This window comes from Ammospiza nelsoni, chromosome 2 (genome assembly GCF_027579445.1).
Source record: "Ammospiza nelsoni isolate bAmmNel1 chromosome 2, bAmmNel1.pri, whole genome shotgun sequence".
NCBI classification, from domain to species: Eukaryota; Metazoa; Chordata; class Aves; order Passeriformes; family Passerellidae; genus Ammospiza; species Ammospiza nelsoni.
The window spans coordinates 106,282,319-106,300,336 of NC_080634.1; positions in this window are offsets into that span (position 1 = coordinate 106,282,319).

The window sequence follows — 18,018 nt, forward strand, 5'->3', positions numbered from 1 at the left end:
ATAGTTTTTATTTCATAGAAGTAACATAAGTATCAAATAAGGCTGGGGATGGTTTTTTCCAGACCTGTGACAATCAATGTTATAGGCCAAGAGCATTTAAATAGTACAAGCACAGGTGGTTCAGAGGCCATGTACCAGACTTTTGTAATACTGGAAATCTGCAAATCTGGGGGAAAAAAGTTACTGTTCCATTGAAGATAAAAATTAGAGAATGATCTCAGCACAAGCCCAGGCAAGATCAGGATAAAGAATTACAGCTGCTGGCACCAAGTAAAGAAGGAAAGATAAAAAAATTTAAACATATTACAGTTACAGCACGTGTGCCCTAGCTTTGAACAGATCCCTCCGGTGCTGTGGTGGTGCAGGGTCATGTGCTGGGCTGTCCCTGCACAACTCTGCAGAGCCAAGCCCCAGCTACCACCTCTGCTTACCCCTGCTCTGCCTCTCGCCCGATTGTGTGCTGTGGTTTAACCAGTGTTGGAGGTTCCCTGTAACCAGCTCCAGAGGAGCCAAGGGTGCGGTGTTAACAGCCCCAGATGAGTGACTCCCATTGTGGGTGGTGCTTGTTCTCCTGGGGGATGTCTGTCAGAGACGGCCAATGCTCCTGTGCTGCTCAGGGGCTGAGGAGGCTGAGTCAGTCTCTTTTGAGGAGCCAAGGGCTTGAAATCAAGGTTTTGATGGAAAATCAAAGCCCAATACAAAGCACCAGCCTTGATGAGAGTGTTTCCAACAGGAATCACAGAGATGTTCCTGCTCTAGGAAGCAGAAAGCCACATTTTGAGATTTTTAAACTAAAATCTAGCAAGTTGGCTAGAAGCTCAAAGAACAACATAGAAGTAGTGTCAGACAGGGTCTGAAAGTCCTGCCTTGTCCTATTTAGATTTCTTGGTCTCAGTACAGTTGCTCCCATCCAGGCACAAAAGCCACCTGTGACTGATTTTCTTGGGACTCCCAGGTGCTACACAGGTCCTGAGGGGTATCTACACATGAGGGTGTGCCCAGAAACAAGTACAGGTAAAAAGACACTTCATGACAGACAAAAGAAGGACATAACATAGACTTGATTTTTCTCTTGCTCTGGCATGAGAAATTTTTTTTGTTAATCTGATACTGTAAAGTTAGCTCTAAGAAAACTAGGACATATTTTGTTTGACACAGCCCAGAAAAACAAATGCCAGGATTGTATCCATTTGAAAGCATGAATCATAATTAACAAGCACTCACAGGTACAGAAGCTGGGATGTTACAGCCAGTCAAATGACTGGCAGAGGCAGAGAATGCTAAGAATAAATAAGTGCTTGAAACCAGGAGAATTAATATATACTCTATATATTTACTCTATTTTTAAATGTCATTATGGTATCATTAATACCATTTTACCTATCTATCATGGCCTTACTAAGAGAGGACTTTCATTTCCTTACTTCTTAGGCTTTTTATGCAGAAGTTGTGCTGAAAAGTTTCTGGCACAATGTGAATTCTCTGTGGGTAGTCAGAGCAATGCCAGCACTTGTCCAGACTCGCTGAGCTCCTTTGCAATAGTACCCAAAGCTGTCACCACACTGGACAGCTGACCAGTATCACAATAAACCTAACATGGATGCAGGAGAAAACACCCCACAGCCCCATATTACCATGGAAAAGATCTTCTGTAGTACAACAAACACCTTGCAAAGAGACCCCAGCAAGCCAGGACAGTGATACCATCTCATAGTCACTGCAGAGCAACAGGAGCCCTGACCCTCCTCTTGTTAGGGCAGCTTGGGGCTCTGGGCTCTCCCCACAAACCCAGATACTTCACATGTGCAGGCACAGGGCCTGGGAAGGATCAGAAGAGCTGACTGCTGCAGAAAGACAAACAGCCTGTGCTGCAAGTGTCCTGTGCCAGGATTTCTGCGTGACCCTGAAGAGAATGCCAGCAGGAGTGCAGGATTGGCTCCTGTGTGAGGCTGGGGATGATGGATCCTTGCCACTGAGGCCAGGTAGCTTTACCTGCAAGTGCAGAGCAAAACTTTCCCCACAACTTGGATATTCAGTGCCTGCTCTCCCAAGGCTGGTAGGCAGGATCCTGGTTTGGACACTTTCCCAGGAGTCCCAATGTGTGCTGGGTCAAGGGGGCCTCCTGACAATTGCACAGAGAGATGGAACCAGCCCCCTCTCCTCCCCTGGCTCTGGTTGAAGGAGGAATGGCTGCTGGGCTGCCAAGAGTGCCTGAGCAGCAACTCCTTTTCTGACTAGATATTCCTTTTCTTCATTGAGAGCTTTGGAAATGAGCTGAAGACAATGAAATAAAACCAAAGTACCAGCCTGGCCACTTGCAGGAGGTCAGTGGCAGAAAGGACTGCATAAAAAGAGATTTCCCTCTTGCATCAGGGAGACAAGGAGGCTGGGAAAGGTGCGCCAGCAGCTAAGCACCAGCTGCCTTGCATTTCCTGATGTGGAAGACCATTAAAGCAAAGAGAAAGCCCTGTACATGCAAGACCATCCCTGGCTCCTCAGGGAGGAGAAGGACTTGATTTACCATCTGTGTTCAAATAAGTGATGTCCCCCAGAACACACATCCATCGGTGAGATGCACCGGTGCTTGAAAGACAAAAACATTTGGCAAGTGATGTCTCTTCAGTATGACACAGCTCTTACATAAAAGAAAACAAAATTAACATGTTCTTGACTTGAAAGTGATTCCAGATTACAAAGCAGACTCTTAAAGTTAGTTGAGCTCCAAGTGTCTAAAAATAGCATTTGTTCCCCTTCTTATTTATTTATTTATAATTTTTGGAAGAGCATGCAATGAGATGTTATGCAAATGGCAGATAGCTAGTGCTGACAGCTGTGCCTATAGTAATCAGGAGGCTGGACACCAGAAGAGCACCTCTAAAGGAGAGAATCAATGCTGAGGGGGCCATATCCATCCTTTAGTTGCCCTAAAGGAAGGATGTGGTGCTTTTGTATGTTTGGATGCCCAGGGTCCTCCTGTGGTGCAAGATCACCCCAGCAGTGCTGGGGATGCCATCTCAACCACTGAGCCCTGTGCCAGCACACCCTGCTGCTTCCCTGCAGGTGGGCTTTTATTCCCCATTGCACGAGGGAGTCAATTCCTGTGTCCAAAGCCTTATCAGACCTGCCACTGCTTAGCTCATTAGTACTAAGAGGCTTGTGAGTCTTAAATCACTGATCCTATTAGTGGGATCAATATTAGGAACCAATATTAGGAGTCTTGTTCCCACTTGGGGCTGCCAAGTCCAAGGGGCAGAATTCACAGGGTTTCCTTTTGGTTTTTGGTTGGTGTAGCCAAGACCAAGTTAATTTGGTCTGCTGACAGACCAAATGATGGCTGGTTCAGGAGTGCATGGCTGTTCCCCCTCTGTCACCATGGAGGAGCCTCCATGAGCCTGTGATGCTGCAGAGAGAGGGTTTGAGCACCAAAGCGACACTTGGAGAGCTTTGGGGAGAGGCAGTGAGGGATGTCTCCAAACAAGAGGAATGCTGGGCAGCTTTCCCAGCTGATGCCTGCTTAGAAAGCTTGCGGTGCTCCTGACCTGTGGTGCTCCTGACCTGTGGTGGCCAGTTTCAGGAGGCTTGTGGAAAGATGGTAATTCAAGACAGAGTAAAGGGAGTTATAGGTTTATGCTGAAAATCCAAAATTTAAGTTAGCAGATGTTACTTTTGCTTCTTTTCCTTGAATTCTCTTATAGAGAGGTTGGTAGTACTGAGAAATGTGTCTTGTACCATTTCCTTTTGCAAGGCACCGACAGTCCCAAAAACAGGGGAATCGGATGTACCTAAGGGAGAAGTGTTGCCTTTGCATAGGGGTTGAATCAGTAGCTGAAGTCCACACTTTGAGCAACTAGGTTGGTTGCCCATTATGATAGCAGCAACCCGCTGTAAAGTTAAGTGGATGCTGCTTGGCTCTAAGCTGTGACTAGGCAGCTGACTTGGCCTCTGATTCTGTGTGGGACAAAGTTATTTGATTAGAGGCGAAGGCGTCATTTTGAGGCCAGCAAGAGGCAGAAGGCCGGCAGGAGGGCAGGGCTCCGGCGGAGCAGGGAAGCCGGGCTGTGCGGCTCCCCCAGAGCCACCGTGCCAGCCCCTCTGCGGCAGCCCCGAGCTGCTCCACGGCAGAACCCTCCTGTCCCCGGCACCCCCCTCGCCCCCGGCGGGCCCGGGCCGCGGTCGGCAGGTGGCGGTGCCGGATAAGGCCGGGCCCGGGGGCTGAGGGGGCCCGGGGCGGGGAGGGCCGGAGAGGCCCCGGGGGCGAGGGCAGCTCGGAGGGGCCGGGGGCTGGAGCAGGGAGGGCCCGGGGCGGTGAGGGCCGCGGGGGCCCGAGGCGGGGAGGGCCGGGCCCCCTCAGCCCCGGAGCTGCGGGACCCGGCCAGAAGCCGCTGGCCAGGGCTGCCGGGGCCGCGGGCACCTCGGAGAGCCCCAGAGAGAGCCCCGCCGCCAATGGGCCCCTCCCGGCATCAGTTGCCCTAAACAGGGAGTTAAACCCAGAGATCTGCCCTGGCAGCCGGGGCACCGGGGCCTGCCCCGAACCCAGTGCTCAGACTCAGTGTCACTGGTGTCCTGCCAAACCCCCGCGGCCGGACAAAACCCCAAAATGCCCACCCTGGCAGTGGGCGAGGAGAGCAGGACAGCTCTCCTCGCCCAAACCCGAGTTCCTCCCCGAGGGATGCTGCTTCAGGCAAAGCGGGGACGGGATTATCCATTGTCTCCCTCACCTTGCAAATTCTCTCACCACAGCTGCTGTTGTTACAGCGAATAGCAAAGGAATTAATGATTCATCGCTTAATTTCCTCTTCCCCTCCTCCCTGCACCTTGATTTTGCTTTAATAAACTGGTCTGGAGCCAACTGCAGCATCAGGTTAATAATGACTTTAAGCACCATTTATGCTGCTATCGTGGCAATTTAAATTGTCACTTTCTATTAAAAGGTCTAACTCCAAATGGGTTTAGCTGAAAGCATTGGCACTGACAGTGCAATTAAATAACAAAACTCTTTTCTTGGGATGTCAGTGCAAACATATTTTAAATAGGGGGTCAGAAGCACCTAGCTAATTTAAACTACAGTATAGCTTTCTTGTGAAGAATAATACCTGATGCAGGGAGTTTTTTCCATGCTGTGTGACAGTTTTTATTGTGAGCGTGAGACTTAAAGAAGTGATGTGCCAAAGGAGTTCAGCAGCATTTGTAAACTCTTGTCTTCATGATAAACTTGGGCAGTGCTGCATAAGCAAAAGCCATCATTTCTCAGCAGATACACATGAAAACATATTGATCCAAAAGGCCTCTGATTTACAATCTTGATTTCCTCCAGACAGTTTGTATGAACAAATCACTTTACTGGGCATCCATGTGGTCCTTTGTCTCCAGATTTAGTGCTTATCTGTCAGAAACATACTGTGTATGGTGCACCTTGCATGTCTCACGTTCTTTTTACCTGTGGCCCTGGAGTCATTTATGAACCACATTGTTCTGTGGGAAAACACACTCCTGTGTATAGGATTTTTAAAGCTCACCTGTAAAAATCACATCCAGTTCCTCAACTGGCTGCAAAACAAAAGTTCTTTATTTGCAAGCTCTGTGTGGCAGCTGCAGTGCCAGTGCCAGGCTGGCCAGCCAGCTCCTCCTTTGCTCCTGCTCTGCCTCAGCTCTGCCTCCTCTCTGGGTCTGGCCCTTTCCTCCTGCACAGGGCACAGCCTGGTCCTCCTTTTCCAAGCGCCTTGGATCTTCAACTCTACCCCACATGTTAAGCTGCTTCCTTTTTTGGTATTGATGCCTCAGGTTTTGGCTTTTATATTTTTCAGATTCTGTACTGCTTTGGTGTGTACTTCTGAGCTTCATATTAGGGGATGGTAAGCTCTCTTCACAGAGCAGGCAGACAAAACAATTCCTTCTTTAGCTGGAGACCAAGGACAAATGATCCAAATCTCAGGCCCAAGAGCACAAACAATGGTGGAATGAAGAGAGAAAAACAAGAAGGATGGGACTTCATGGGCTGAAGCTATAATTGGACAATTAACTCCAATATGCCAATGGACCAGAACTCATAAAAGTGAGAGACCTCGTGACCAGTCGTGCATTTTGTGACCATTTTGGCTCATCTTGGGTGTAGCCCTGGCTGGGCTCTTGTGCTGCCCAAGGTGCATCCATTGAGGCCTCTTAATAAAAACCTGCTTTATTCTTTAGCTCCATCTAGCCTCTGTTCTAGGTCAGCCTTCACAAGGCATCACTACCAAGTAAAAATCCTTTTGCTGCAAGAAGGAGACTGAGACTATTTAATGTGTAGCAGGTGTTTAACATCCTGATCAAATTACTTACCATGAATAAGTCACAGCATCACAGAAAGATGCCTGCTCAGCTTGTGTTGATTTTCCTAAAATCAGCTTATGTTTCCTTATCCCTAAGAAGAGGCAGCCTGAAAGCACAGCCCCTTTGCTGGACATCAGACAGAAAAACACAACTGCCATCCTCAGTGTCTGTCCCTCAAACAGGAAGTTAAAATATACCTGAACAGCTTTAATGGTTTGTATTTTCATTTTAATGCCTTTAAAGGCTCTCCAGTACACAACACTGTCCCCTGTGTTATGACTCCTGTGTTTTTTTCTGATGTGCATTGCATGTGCTGGGAATAAATGAGTGATTGCTCATCACATTTAAACTCTCCCATCCCATTCTCACTGCTACAGTTATTGCTCTGAAGGACACAGAGACACATCTTGAGCTGAGTATTCCTAGGATGGCTAAGGATAATTTTTACAAATAAAAAATATTTATGTCTACACAATTACATTTCTAGCCACAGAAAATCCACTTTTTACCACTTCACTGAAAAGAAAAAATGAAATGGCAGGTTGATTTATGGTTGGCCCTGAACAAAAATAATATGCAAGAGAATAGGATCAAAAGTAAATTTCTTTATGAAATTATCAATGTTATTCTGTTGTTTTGTTTGGTTCTTTTTTTTTTTTAAGAAAAGGAGAACAAGAAGAAAAATATACTGGTATTCTGTTGAGAGTACATGCTGTTAGAACTTTTTACTTAATGATCTTGTCATCATAAATCCCACATATTTGTTTAAATGAAAACTTTTCATGAGAACAACCCCATCTTCCAGTTTCAGAGGAGCTCACGTTCTTTGCAATGCCTGAGCCCTGCCTTTCTCTAACATTTATCTTCTGCTTTTTCTGTCTTCAGCCTTGCTGGACACACCTGGAGCAGCTGCTCTCAGTGCCCCTGTCCTGAGCAGGGCAGCAGAGCAGATTCTCTCTGAGGGTGCTGTCTGTGCTCAGAAGTCCCCAGCCAGTCTGTAATTCTGTGAAATGCAGCATGACAAGGGTGATAGGGGCAGGAGAACATGAGAGCTGTGACTTTCCTGGGCACAGCCTTGGCCCTGACCTCCTGAAGTGGCTGCTGATTCTGTTTTCTCAGGGGACACTCGGCTCCTCATAGTTTTACACACGGCAATAGACTTCCAGTGGGATAGAAACAGCTTCCACAAAGGGCACCATGGCAGTGGGAACTGCAGGGAAAGGTGAGTGAAGGCAAGGGCCAGGAGTACATGTGTGCATTTGGGAGCCATGCTGAGTATGGGACCATGCTGTGCTCTGTGTCTGTTTGTAAACATGAGGCATTACACCTCACTTTTTAAAAGGAAACAGGTTTGTCAAGTGTTGCAAAAATAGCCAAGAATTATTAAAAATATGCTTTTGGTTTTAATACATTTTCTACACTATTCTAATTTATTGGACTAAGCTGATAAAAGCCTACTTCAGACAACTGTGAGATTTAAATACATACACATATACGTGCATGTATATCTATAGCACTCTGTTAATTTTTTTGGTTGTGCATGTTTGTTTTTTCTTTAGGATATAGATCGCATTTTCAATATTTTTGGGGCAAAAACATCTTTTAAAATTGGACTTTTGAGTCAAATCTGAGATTTTTGCAGAAAATAAGACTTGAAGAAAAATTTGAATTATTAACATAATTTAATACTTAAATACCAAGTATTTTGAGGCTTCTGTTTTTTCTACAGAGATAACGGTGTAGCTTTTTACAAGCATTTCACTGAATTAGCTGTTTTTCACTGAATTTACTCTTGTAAATGAATGTTTGCAGTCATAATAAACTCCAAGCAATTGTTGACAAATGTTTATACAAATTACTTTCTGGACATGCATATGTTTGCACTGCAGAAATTGGCCCCTAAGTATTACCTGTCAGTCAGACAAGGTAATAATTTTCTGTTGTGACACTCGAACACTTCCCCCTTACCCCCAAATACACAGCTCAGCATTTGGGTGGAACTTATCCAAATTCTTGCTTCCACTTACAAAGTCAGAATGAATTGGTGGGGAGTAAATATCAGAGAAAGTGTAAACTGACTAGGTAGAATTGAGAGAGAGAGAGAGGGAACAGAAACAAAGGGCATCAGAGAAAAATTTCTCTGAAAATTATTATGTAGGAATGACAGTTCTGAACCAGGACAGGTACCACATTATTCAGCTGTCAGCAAGGGCTGGAGGATGCTGGGGGAGCTGTGATAGTTCCTATATGAAGGTGCTAGTCAACCTGTCAGATGCTAGAAAAGAGGAAATTGGTGGCAAGAGGAGATAATAGAAGAGGCAAGGAGAGATAAATCAGAGAGATGTTAGACTAAGGGAGGGATAACAGATGCTCCCAAGGGAAGTGTCAAGCAAGAGCAGAAAAGCTGGCTTGGGTCTCAGACAGACCACACACCCTGCAACTTACACATTAACATGAACAATGTATCCTGTGAAACAAAAATATATTCTAAGGAAATAACAAAATGATGGGAGGAGGAGAGAAACGGTCTATCAGGAATGCAAGAAGTATCTGGGAATATTTAATGAATTTGTCAAGACAAGAGAAAGATGTGTTGAAAAGGTCTCCCTATAGTCTAGCTCATAGTATGTTAAAATTGCTCCTGCCTTTTGAGCTTAATTGCTGCCGAAGGTTACAGTGTGAGCCATGTCACTGACACCACTGCCTCTGATGGTTCTTACATCTGAAAGCTTTCCTGGTTTTTCCCAGTTTTCTCAAGTCAGGCTAATAAAATTATCACTTGCTACAACTTTGCCTCACTAGCATGCAAAACATCTGTTTCTCTTTCTCTTTCCTTTTTTTTTTTTAACAATCTCTGTATAATGATTTTTGTCCCCTCAGGAACTCTGGAATATATCTATTCCATGTCCTGAGATGATGAAATGTTAGAGGAATATGTAACAGCTGTTTTGAAAATGGTTCAAGAAATAAGAAGAAAGTGCCCAGGAGTGCAGTTCCTGGTGGCTCTAAATCAGCTCCTTCCTTCCTGAAACAGATGCTGATGGAATTCACCTTGATCCAGTATGTGCATTGCATTGGGAGAGCAGTGTCCTGAGGCAGGGGTGAAAAGAGGCATTGCTGGTACTCAGACAGGGTGGGATCTGTGATCTGTTGCTGCAGCTGTCCTCATTCCTGCAGAAATGCCACAGAATTCCAGAAATCAGCTTGCTGCCTTCAGAGCAGCCCATAGAGATGGGGCTGGTCTCCTACTGAATGTCAGCTGCTGGCTGTGGGTGAGAGCCCAAAGCAAGTCCTGCATACTCAGGGTCCCAGTCCTCATAGAAACATCCCACAGATCTCTCCTTGCCCAGCCCCAGCCTTCCCTACAGAGGGAGCAGAAGTGGGATGTGCAAGGTGTGCCCAAGCCTAAGGTGAGTCACCTCAATGGATCTTTGTTGCCCCAGTCTTCCATCAGGTCGGTGTGGACCTTCTGGAAATGCAGGAGTGCCAAAAATCTGACATCTGGAGCTGCAATTTCTATTTCAGCTCAACAGACACAATTAGGACCTTCCAACCTGTTTACTGAAAGAGACTGCTTGTGCTTCCTTATGGGAACACAGGCTCTGAGTTTCACCTAATGAAATGGGCACGGAGCCTTTGCCAAACAAACCCCTCCTGAGCTATGCCAGGTGGGATGCCCTGAAAGTCCTGCTCTGCAGACTTCTGCAAACTGGATCCCAAATCCACAGCCACCCAGGAGCCTGTGCCCCACTCAGGATGGCTGTGGTGTGTGCCCACCTCTTTGCTCCAGGTGGAAGAGGATGACAAATTAACACTTTGAAGTACTCAGGATGAATGTGTGCCAGGAGTAGAAGAAAACTGCACTCAGATAAAATCAAGGTATGTACACAGTAGACGACAATACTCATTAGAACCCTATTCCACTTCAAATTGCTTTTCATGTCTTTGCAAATTTGCTTAATTTGTAATCTTCCATATCAATGGATCATGAGAATTATTGCTGTCAGGAGAATGTCAGTGCGGCTTAGGAAGAGCTGCATTAGGAGAAGGTGGCATTTTTTCAGCATAATTGCTTGAAGTATAAGAAATGAAGAATGGCTATCAGATTCCATTCAAAGTTTTGAGGGGGCAGAAGTGCAGAGAAAATGAAACTTCTAAGTATAAATATATGTTCACTGTATAATGCCCTTTGTTTATTTTTTAAGGCTGATGTGTACTTATTCTTACAATTATTTGGTGGTGACTTTTTGTATTACTCCAGACTCCATTTCTGCTCTTTGGACAGTCACAAATTTCTAGCTGTACCCCCTGACGGCTGCTAAGATGATGTGACAAATGCTGATAGGATGTGATTATTTTTAGTAATTTATGGCTCATAGTGCTCAAGGAATAAGCTGATCTGAACCAGTCTTTTGGCTAACACAAATGTCAGATAATAGAGCTATCCAGACTCCCTCTGCACACAAGGCTTTTAACCTTACACTTTGGAATAAATCACAACAGTTCTGCCCAGCAAAGACAAACATTTGAATTTGGTTGCCACTTCTTAAAGTATTATTGAAAAATTATACAATTTCAAATAGGACAATCATCAGAAGAATTCTTTTGTCTATTTGTGTGATGATTAAGAAACATTAATGTTTCTTGTCCTCCTGCATCCATCTCTGGAGGGACCTTTTCCTCCACACAGGTGCACTTCTGCCATTGCACAGATGAAAAAGCTCAGACTCAGGCTGCTTGACTTCCAAAATAGTTCTTGCCAAAACTAAACAGATACCACAGCTATTGTCAATCTGCTTCACTGTATTCACAAGACCCCTGTTTCTGTCCAAATGAGCATGCAAAGGAAACAAAACATTTTAAGAGAACAGTATCATAAACTCCCAGAGGGATGCAGGTTATTAATTATCAAGGCAATATCAACACAATGTGAGTGCTTTGCTGTTTTATACTGGAAATCACAAAAAATGGCCATTGGAAGTACCCAGTTGTTCTCTTCAATGCCTTGTTTGCCTCTGGCAGCCTGAGCTGCCCCTGCCTGTCTCTGTGAGCTGGGGCAGAGTCACTGGAACCCCTGGGGTGACAGTGCAAGTACCCCAGACACACCAGTTCCAAAGGGAAAACTCCTCATGGGTCACCACAGGTTGTCAGAGGTTGTGAAAACATCCAGGGGTGTGCAGAAGAAGGCTACGGGGTCTTTTGCAAGTTATTGTTTCAGGATGTTTTTTTCCTTTTCTGCAGAACCACAAACAATGCAGCAGGGTTTGTAATTCAAAGCACAAACAATTGATCAGGGGCACCCCCAGCCTCGTGACAAGAGCTGTCCCTGGATTTGCAGTTTTGTGTCTGGGACACAATTCCTCAGCACAGGGATCAGAGGCACAGACAGCATTGCCCAAAGACAGGGAGATGCACCAGAGAGGCCATGCAGCCTTGCTCTTGCTAACAAATCTCAGAATTTTCTGGTTTACTGTGACTGTGCATTATTCCATAACATTCCAGACCATGCAGCTATCCCTGCACACTTCAGGTGTTTGGCTGAAGCCCAGCTTCCAGTTTTCATCTGCAGACAGTGCATCTTTGAGCTATTACAAATGTGTACCTAATGTTTATTTGAAGCATAATTTTGTGTTTTCTTTACAGCCAAACTCTGCTCCAGATGCTCTTGCTTCTGTACCAAACCTTTTCACCTCTCCATTTGGCTCTGTTTGTGCATGGACTACAGGACAAAAATTCGAAATTGAATGTGGATGTTTGTGCTCTTCTTTCACCTTCACAGCTCACTACAAACTCAGACAGTGCCTGTGGCTTTTCAGTGTTTTCTGAACCACTAATTTCCCATGCACGTAGCAAGAGCTATAGCATTGAGGTAGCTTTCAAACAGCAAGAAACTGAAAACATCTTTTTTCCTGACTGTAACTTTCAAGATAAAATTTCTATTAATTATTTAGAGGGGGAAAAAACCAACAGGAGCTTCAGCTTTTTCACAGGCTGTATTTATATAAAGGTAAAAAGTACTGTTTCAGGCTGTGCCCCTGATTTTGTAGGTGGGCAGTGCAGGATTTCACCCCTGCCCAGGCTGCTGGCACAGGCAGTCTCAGTGCCACAGTGCCTAAAGCCCATGCTGACATTTTGCATTCATACATGTGTGCTCTTTTCTGCTTGCTCCACAAAACAGCATATCCCTAGTCTTGGAGCATGTTGTGTTTTGGGTTTTAAATTACATTACAATATTTTAATTATAATATTATATTAAAGTTTTGCAGTTGTGTGTGCATGTTCTGGTTTTGAGTTTGTTTTTTTTTTTCCCTTCCCAGTAATAGCAGTACAGAGAGAGCAGAAAACATTTCTGTCATGTTGTGACCTGTTGGGAGAAATGCATGATGAGTCCTGCCCAGCACTGGCTGATGTGAAAGGAGCAGTCTGAGTCACTGAGGGCAGAGTGCCTGAGATGCCCCAGGCAGATGAACTGCAGCAACTTCTGAAGGGACCCCTGCTCTCCCCTCCAGGGCACTGCTGTATCCATAATCTCCACAATGGTTTTGGCTCTGGAAACCCTGTTCTATAAGGAGGTCCTCAGCTTTTCCTAAGGTCTAGTGTCCTGAATCAAGCTGAAAAGAAGAAACTTCTATTAAAAACAAAACAAAACAAAAACAGAAACAAAAAACCAAACCAAACCAAACCAAACCAAACAAAACAACAAAAAACCCCAATGAATTTGTGTGTACTTCCCTCACTTTGAAGCATTATGTTTTTATTTACATTACTTTTTTATTTTAATGATTTGCAAAATGTTTCATATTTCAAAATTTGATTTGAACAGCAGATGCAAAACAATTCCTGTAGGAAATGTCAAGCTGAAATGTTTTTACATAAACCGAAGTTAAAAAATAGCTTCCTGACAATAAATCTTTTAAAAATCACCCCTCTTATCAGAAGCCTCCCTTCAGCTGAACTGGCATTTTTGACACAAAATGTCAAAATTCTTGACAGCCCTGCACTAGAAGTTGGGGGTTATAAATCAGGACTGGAAAGGAAAAATCCACAGAAATTCACCCTAGAGACAGAACTCCTTAATCCTTATCTATTCCTTTTGATGCCCTAGATCTGTGAGGTTTGTCAGTGCCCTTGGATGCCTGTGAGATGCTCTCAGAGTGGCATTTACCTGGTCCTTGAGGCATATTTGTCTCACTGCTCATCAACACTTCTTTGGGGAAAAAACTTCTCCCATTGCTGAGAAGCTCTGCAATCAAATATGTGTACTTTATCAGAGCAGGGAAAATGCACTCCCTGCCTCCACTCTCCCTCAGGATGCTGATTGTTGGCTACCCCCCTTTCCACCAGTTTGGGATCTTAATTTTATAAGGTTCTTTCAGCTCTTTGTTCTACTATGAAGTACCGTGAATTTCCTTTCTGTTATTCTACTGACACAGGCAATTGCTCCTAAGTTACTTTCAAAGAGTAAGACAGGGCAAATGATTACTTGTAACTGGAGGAAAGTGTAACAATACATTAAAAAATTAATAGTTTGATTCTGTCTCTGTATTTCTGCCCTTTATTGGCTGCCAGAAACTGATCTGGTGCTTTGGAGGTAAGATAAAATCACACTTGTTAGCTTCAGATTTAATGAAAACCTCTCTCTTTTCTCTTTTATTGCTTCTGTACTGATAAGAGTCTTTGTCTAAGCTTTCCTCTTAAGAGCATGAAAGATTCTGGCACACCTGATATTCTTTTTTATGTAGAAATTTGTCCACCTGAATAAGCACTAAAATTACAATTCAGTTTTGTTATCTTTATTTCATTGTCGTGACTGTATTTATTTCTTTTTATAGTTGCTGTCATAATCCAGAGAACAATCAAATCCCCTTATTAATTTCTTTTACAGTGATACAGATGTTCCTTTTCTTACAATAATGACCCCCCTTTCCTGAAATGAGTAATTTATTACTGGTGGTTGGTGAAAAATCCACAGATTTATAGTGGAAAAGGCTGACTTGCATGTATATCCAACTGTGTATTATGCTATAGCTGAAAAACAGGTTTTAATTTCATTATTAAACATGTACATTCCTTTGAAATCTGAACAATTTTAGCTGATTCTTCTGGTTCTTATCTGAGTATCCAAACTTGTGAGAAATGTGGTGTACAGTTGCCTATAGCACTGAAAATTTATGACTTATTTTTCTAACACAAATTTGTCCTGTTAGCTTGAACTCTGCTGAACAGTTCAAAAACTCAAATAGTTGGTTTTTCTTCCCTGTAATTTCACCCAGTTCCTCTGAATTTTCATCTAGTGCTCCATCTTTGACTGAAGCATAGCTTTGTTTAGGCAGAGCACACAGAGGAAATCTAAATTTCTTCTACAGGGAACTGGAGATACCTCTCTTCCTGAGAGTGAATGAATTAAGTCTAGGTTTTGGCATTATTTTAAATGATCAGTTAATATTATTTTTCCTCTCATATTTAATTTTTTCCTTCCTTTGTGTGAATGTTCCTTTTCTTTATAGTTATTTCTTTTTGCTTTCTGTCCATCGTAATGAAAAATGAAGGACCAGTTGCTTTCATTGTATTGAAACATTAAACCAAGTTTAAAGATTCCTTTTTCTATCACAAGTTTTTACTGACATTGTGAGTTTCTTGCATCAGTATAGATCACATCCTTTCATATAAACATAGTTTTGCAAGTACTTCTATGGTGCTTCCTGTGCCCACACTCTAGCAGAGGGACTGTTGAAGCTCTACCTCTTTTTCCATGAAATGGATGTACAAATGCAGCATTTCAAATCCAGCAACAGCACTTACAAGGATAATTGCCTCTCCCATTGATGAGTGTTAGGCTCTTTCTGGGATGATTCAGTTTACCACCCTGCATCAGTTAGCCTCCAAATTGTCTTAAGCAAAGGCAGTGGGAGGAGGTTAAACAGCTCAAATAATTTGTCTCTGTCAAACTCACTGATTTATCTATGTGATTGGAGGTCCATGACTATCACCCTGTTTTTTTAAGTTTTTCTAAGCCTTCTGATATTTACATTATTGTAACAAACTTTCTCACACACTTTATGTAAATAACTTACTGTTTTGCATTCTTTTATAGAAGAAGTGAAATTTTATAAACTGTTGGTTTATCCAGTGTCATTGGAGGAGTGGCACTGTCATCCTCCAATCCACTGTCACTTTTAGAAATCTATAAATGTTAGAATCAAAAATTAAAAGTACTCTTGAAAGAACTGTGTGTCCACATCATGTTATTTTGTGTCCTATAGCGACACATGACCAGAGCTGTCAGCAGAGGAGAATCAGGCAGACATGGTAACCTTTCCTTCTGGCACCTCTGGAGTTTGTTCATCTACAACTCAAATCCTTTGCTTTGTACAACTGAACCTGAAATGTCTGCCTTGTTTTTTAACCTGACTTAGCAAAGGCAGCTGCTCCACATATGGGTATCTGTCCCTGAAGTTCATAGTTGTTGAGGCCCTTTCAGAATCAGCTGAACCTTCTCCAGGTGATGTACATTTTCACTCACTAAAGGAATGTAAGGGTTTTGAAGTCTGTGTACCCCTCCAGGAGCTGAGTTAACCTTGCCTCAGAACTGCAGTGTAAGGTTTGTGGTTGGACTCAGTCATCTTAAAGGTCTTTCCCAGACCGAAGGATTCTGTGAAAGGGGCTGCATTTCCCATCTTTCCCATGGGCACTGATGATGCTGATGTCTGCTGCCCTTCCTACAACCAAAAGGCATTTTGGTTATAGGAATAGCCTATCCTATGTATCCTGTGCAATGGAGCTTTGAGTTTGTCCTGTGAGATCACCTGCAGGATGTTCTGCTGTTCAGTTTCTGAGCCACGGCTGACATCAGGATTTTATCTGCAGGCTTGGCCCTCCAGCATGGGGTAGAGGGGCTGTGTCACCTTCTGAAGGCCACTATTGCTCCACCAATGGCATCAGCTCCTCTGGACCACACACCATGGGACAATGACCACAACAGGCACCCTGTTTCTGTTCCACAGAGCTGAGAGGACCCAGTAATCCCTGCAGTGAGGTGGGTGAAAATGAAAGTCAACACAAAAATGGAGGAAAGATAAGCACCTGCAGTGCTCTTTAAAAGATGAACACAAGTAGAAGCAAAGGGTCAAAGCAGAAGCAAAGGTTTCTTGAGAAGAAACAAGTCTGAGCTGGGCAGTGTCTGGAAGGAGGCTGAACCACAAGCAACTTGACAGCCCCTGGTCAACAGAGGAAGGGAACTGAGTTCAGAGGTGGTTTTTAGTCTGAGGACCTGTGACAATCCCTTGATGCATCCAAATGGATAGGTGATCCATTTATAAATACTCATCCAGTGCTGAAGGTGGCTTTGGGGTTTGGTTAGTTCGTTGGTTTTTCACAGAAAATACAATAGATTGAACTAAAAGGTTAAACCAAAAATTGGAATAGTGAAGCTGGGAGGAAAACATACTCAGGGTTATGGGAATTTAAAGGATTCATTGTTGGTGCTTAGAGGGCAGAGCAGAGAGGGCAGAGCTGAAGAGCCTGGTCTAAGAAAGTGAGCACAGAGCAGCAGACCTCTGGTGTGGTAACTGAGGGATCATGGCACATTCTTCAGTTTGCTTTATCACATTTAAACACTGTCAGGCAAATATTGTTGCCAAGACACAGCCCAGAATGTGAGGAAGAGGTGATGCACACTCCCCCCAGGACCTATGTTAGCTTTTAAGGAAGTGGGTCCAATGTTTGACCCAAAAATGGCAAATGGAATCACAGTAGGTCTGAGGTTCTCTTTTTAGACTCTATTTTGCATGAGATGCTCCAGTAGAAGAAGAGAGCTGGAGAGTTGGACCCCTACAGCAGCAGGTAGGAATTAATCTTTAACTTTTAAACTTGAACATGTTAATTTTCTATAGGTTTGAGACAGGAAACTCTCTAATGCCATGTTCAGTGTCTGCTGCAGTATTTGTTCCAGACTGGTATTTCTGAATGGCATAAATAATACTGTCAAATCCAAAACTGTTATTGAGTGCAAGGAATTCTTGAATCTCTTACACTTAGTGTATGAATGTCTTCAACACAATCATAGCCAAATCTGCCTCATTCAGAAAAAGGAATTCACAGGTAAGGGGGTTCTATTTTTAGCTTTCAGGGGCTGGCAGCCTAAAGAGGAACAGATGGAAATCCTGTTGTGTCTGCTCAGGAAGAACATTCAAAGGCCTTGGGCTGTCTTTAAATCTCAGCAATCCTAATGAGTTTTTGGTCACATTTTGGAATATGTGATCACCTGAAAATAGTTGGTTAAAAAAAAATCAAGCAAACAGTGTAGAAAATGAATGGTCTTTTGAGGTAATTTCCCTCTCTACCAGCAACTGTTTCTTCAGGATGAGAAAACAGACTTTCAAATAGAAAATAAGCTGGAACAGTGTTTCATGGATTTTGCCTGTATGTTTCTGCAGCTGGGTGGAGAATGCTCTGGGCAGATGTGAGAATTGGGCAGACACCACATTCCAACAGCCACTTACTATCACATCCCTTCTGGTGAAAGGCTTTCATCCTCACCTCTCAATGCAGTGAAAACAACATCAGTAATGCCAAAGAAGACTCAAAATAAATTACTTTGATCGGTAACCAAGCTCTCCTGACAGTAGCAGACCAGGCTGTCAGTAGCCTCATCTGTCTTGCTCCCAAATCCTGCCACTGTGGAAGGAGCCTGCCTTCTCTCAGTTGGGT